Source organism: Pristis pectinata, chromosome 14 (genome assembly GCF_009764475.1).
Source record: "Pristis pectinata isolate sPriPec2 chromosome 14, sPriPec2.1.pri, whole genome shotgun sequence".
Lineage (NCBI taxonomy): Eukaryota > Metazoa > Chordata > Chondrichthyes > Rhinopristiformes > Pristidae > Pristis > Pristis pectinata.
This window is the reverse complement of record NC_067418.1, coordinates 51,718,093-51,722,702: the sequence shown is the minus strand read 5'-3', so window position 1 is coordinate 51,722,702 and position 4,610 is coordinate 51,718,093. Positions and strand designations below refer to the sequence as shown.

General features: G+C 46.4%; 1 non-coding gene across 1 annotated transcript; it reads right to left on the bottom strand.

The window, feature by feature from the left end:
• Positions 1–3,775: 3,775 nt before the first annotated feature.
• Positions 3,776–3,847, bottom strand: trnaw-cca (transfer RNA tryptophan (anticodon CCA)). The gene has a single exon. It is a non-coding gene; the product is annotated as a tRNA-Trp (tRNA).
• Positions 3,848–4,610: the final 763 nt, after the last annotated feature.

The window sequence follows — 4,610 nt, the reverse complement described above, 5'->3', positions numbered from 1 at the left end:
TCTTTTGAAAGGTTTTAGGTGGTCCCATTTGGATTTATGGGTAAAAACATAATCATCTGCCAACCTAGCAGTTTATTGTAAAGTTTCCACCTCCTTTTCATTTAAATATGTTGTTATTTCAGCTGGGAAAAATCTTTTAAAGTCTTCCACTAACATCAATTCTGCCAATTTCTCATTATCCCCAACTACATTTTCAGCCATGCACCATCGTTCAAAGCATATTCTCTTTCCATTGGCAAATTCCATGTATGTCTGATCTGCAGATTTCTTCAAGTCTCTAAATTTTTGTCTATAAGCTTCAGGTACCAATTCGTCGGCCTTAACACAGCTTGTTTTACCATTGTATAATCAGCTGCATCCTCAACCGACAAAGCAGAATAAGCTTGTTGAGCTTTACCTTTAATTACACTCTGTAACAGAAGAGCCCATCCTTCCTTTGGTCAGTTTGAACTCACAGCAACCTTTTCAAAATGTTGGAAATACTGATCAACCTGATCCTCCTCAAAAGGAGGGACTAATCGAACCTCCCGGCTGGCTAAAACAAATAATCAGAATCAGATTACAAACACTTTCACTTCATTTTTAACCCATGATGCGCTGTTTTTCCTTCTCCTCCCTATCCAGATCCATCCTCCTCAATTCCACCTGAGCTTTCCTTTCCTCTGCCTCAGCCTCAAACTTCAACCGAATTAGTTCCCGTTCCCTTTCAGCCTCTAACTCTACTTTCCTTCCTTCGGCCTCTTTGCCAGCTGCACCTGTGCCTCAGAAATCGCTGGTTCACTGCCAGGAAACTGTTTTAACACCTCCTCCTCAAACACCTTCTTCTCCACATAATGGCCAGCCATCAGTCTCTGAATATCTGCCTTTCTCATAAATCGCCTTACTGCCTCAAGATGTAGCTCTGCAGCAATCTTCACCAAATCAGGCTTTCTCATCACTTGCAATCCTCCAGGGGTGGGCTTTTTTCAAAAATGTAACAATTGTTGCCGATTTCCACACACACACAAGCCAATTAAAAAGAATTTATCAGACCGACCACAATTAGTCGTCCACTAAGACCCCAATTTGTTCAAACTCAGACCTCCCTCGTCATTCTTTGGATTGGATCCCGGACGAGCCCCCAATTTTGTCACGAACCAGCAACAAAAGAAACACACTGAGTCATGATTCAGTGTTGAAACTACATTATTAATAACTACTTACTATAATAAGAAAAAATACAAGTAAAAATGTTAGTATGTTAGAAGTAAAAATGTTAAACTTTGAAATTAACCCCCAAATCAAACTCTTCGTGTGTGTGTGTGTGTGGCAAAGTCCCAAACTTCAAGTCCAGGAATGGTTCTTAAAGTTCAGTTCAGCAAGCCATAAGGTGAAACATGAGCAAAGGCTTCTTCAACAACCACCGTTGTCTGAAGATAAGACGTAGATGTAGAGAACATAGAGAGAGTAATTACTAAATCCAAATGTTCCACGATGGAACCCAAACAACACCTCAGTGTTTACTCGGTAGTGACTTCCTCACCCCGAAAAGCATCCGACTCGTGGTCGTCCACACAAATTACTGTTTCCTTCTACAGGTCAGCGACAAAGTGAACTCCGCCGGATTACTCCTAATTTCCATATGTGGATTGTAGTGACAGACACAGTTATTGTTTCTCATCCATCGATAGAGAAACTAGCAGGCTGGTGTCTCTCTCCCCTTTCTCTCTCTCTCCTCTGACTGACTTCTACTGACCTCTTCAGCAACGTCATTACGTCCTTTATATTTTGTTGATGTAAGCACGCCATACAGACACACACGCACACAAAGAGACACAGACACACACATACACACACACACATACACAGACACACACACACACTCTACTAACTCTGTCTTAAAGGGACATGCACCGAGTCCGTAACAATGGGATAGAATTGTGTATCCTCTCCTCCCGTCTCTGCCACTCACATTGCCTCTCCCACCACCTCATTCGTTTCCTTCCTTTCCCTATCCTCCCTCCCCGTCTCCTTTCCAGGCAGCACCTTCCTTCCTCTCTCCGGCTCCTCCGCCTGCATCCACCACATCACACCGTCTCCTTCAAATTCAGGCACACCCAGGTGACCAGGCAGTTTTTAGGTTGTATTCCATTTGTCAACAATGGAAGTTAGTGATCGAGCGTAGAGAGGCGGAATCAGATCAGCGGGACCGCGGTGCAGACAGCCGGCAATGGGGCGAATGGATTCCTTCAGTACTATTTACTTACGGAGGACTTGACTCTCCTCTTTGTTGTAATATGCCAAGAATCTTACGGTAGTGTTTCAGTTTATAAATACATCTAACGGCCAAGCAGAGATCAGGAAACCAGACAGACACGTACCTCCTCTCTTCACCCTTTGAGCAGTGATGTGTGCAGTCACCAGCAGAAATCCAATCATCATCACCAGCGCCTTCATCGTGTTGTACCGAGCTCCTCAGAGTCAGGATCAGGAGGCTGGAGCAGGAATGTTCTGTGTGTGAACCCCGAGCGTTTGCTGCCTTTCTATTGAGCCACACGGGGAAGGACAGTGAATTAACCCTCCGGAAAGGCGTCTCCTCCTTGTGCGATGTGATCATTTGGCTGGTCGGAGCAGAAGGTCTGTGAACCACGAATCAGGCTTATGTGGTTCAGCCACATCTCAGGACGCAACATAGCAGGTCATCAATGATCATGTGTCAGGTACCCACCGCCAACTCCCATCGGGGCAACTTTAGCCAATCAACTAGTTTGCTGTGGTTCAGGACAAGGCACTCACAATCACATTGAGATTGTCAGGTTTTCACAGGAAGGGCAATTCGGCCATCGACTGGCTGCCGTCTCCTCCTCCATGATACTGGAATTTGAGTGCAGAGCAGCCCCCTCTGCATTAACGCCGGGACCATTGGTGCGTCTTCTTGTTCTTGAAGCCAGAGCCATAACAAGGGGACAGATTAACAAATCGAGCGCTGGGTTACGAGTGTATCTAAATGTTGGCGTCAAACGTGAGAGCTGGCTGATGGTGATCTGGTGAATCAGTACAGAGTTGAAAAGTAACTTCCGGAATTCTGCTTATCTTGCCATGAAAGGCATCACATCAGCAAACAACTTCCAACGTTTTATCTGCTCGTGATCAGATTTGCAGCATCTGCCGCACTTTGAGTGCTGGGCAGGTGGGTGCTGTTTGATCTTAACCTATTCAAAGGCTACACTTCAATGACCTTGCAAAACCCGATTTTGCGCAACATTTGCACCAATTGAAAACATCGAAGAAAAATGCTGCACAGACTTTCGCGTTTTGCCTCAATTGGCCCAGTTGAGACATGTGCCTTTTCGCATACTCAATGGGACCTTTCCATTCCCCGCGAACCCTCTCCTTTGCCGAACGGATACTCCCTTTCGATCTACAAATACTCCACCGTTCTGGTGAAAATGTGCACGTTGAAAGTGCTGCCGTTGTTCAGCGGGCCAGGGGTTGGCATTCATCGGAGTGAATGCAGAACTTTCAGCTCCTTCCTTCCACTGACGCTGCTTGACCTGCTGAGTGTTTCCAGAATATTTTTGTTTTTTTTTCTTTCAGATTGCCAGGATCCAGAGTTTTCACTAAGATGTTTTTTTTACACTTACGAAAAACATCAACATTTCATTGCTGAACTTACCAAAGATGAGAAATAACTGAGCATCTGCCAGTTGTCCACTGAAGGCGTGTCCACTGACGGAAAGAAGTACCGAGAGAACTCGCCGCAGACACTGTTGTGACAAAACCGACACAGTGGTTGTGACCCCGACATGATTCTAACATGCAGCCTTCTGATCTGGAGTCAGACGCGCTACCGTTGCGCCACAAGGTCTCGCGGAAATCTTTATGTCATGGAAGTAATGTCGATGATCCGTCGAAGTCGGAGAGATTCTCCAGCCAGAGAGCATTGATAATTGCGCAGCATTCCCGCTCTGTCACACAGCTGCTGCCGGCGGAGCGCTGCCGATCCCTGCCTGAGCCGTGCCTCGGAGCGGCTTTCCCTTCATTGACCCAGTTCAACTCCATATGGCGAGCACACAGTCTCCCGACAGCTCGTCTCATGTTTTGTCTTCGTAGATTCTTTGAGAGGAATTTAAATGAACGCTCCCTCGCCTCCGCTCCACCTGCTCAGTGTTTCATTTACACTGATGCTCGTGGCTCTGGTTAACAGGGTGGCGGCTGTCTACATTACCCGGGTGCGGCTTCCAGAACTTCAGCCCCTGGCCTCCTGTGTTGATTCCCATTTCGTACTAAGAACACACTGCGCTGCTCTGATCCGCTCCTTCATGGCACCGTCAGCACCAGGCCGGATTCTCTGGTGCGGCGGTGAATATGTTCGCCAGCAATTGACTGTCTGAAACCCATAGAAACACGTTGACACCTTGCCCAAGAGTATCCTTCCTCGCCTAACCGACTGATTTCCTTCATTTACATCCTGTCATTTCGTGGTCAACGTCCTTTTGGTTTCTCTGTTCCCCTTTAACTGGTTCATCAGTTTTCGTACTGCAGCTGTTATCACATTCTTCTCACACGCTAAAGGTCCCCAGTTCGACCCTGGGAAGGAACATTATCTTGGTTCCTGCTCCAGTTTTTTT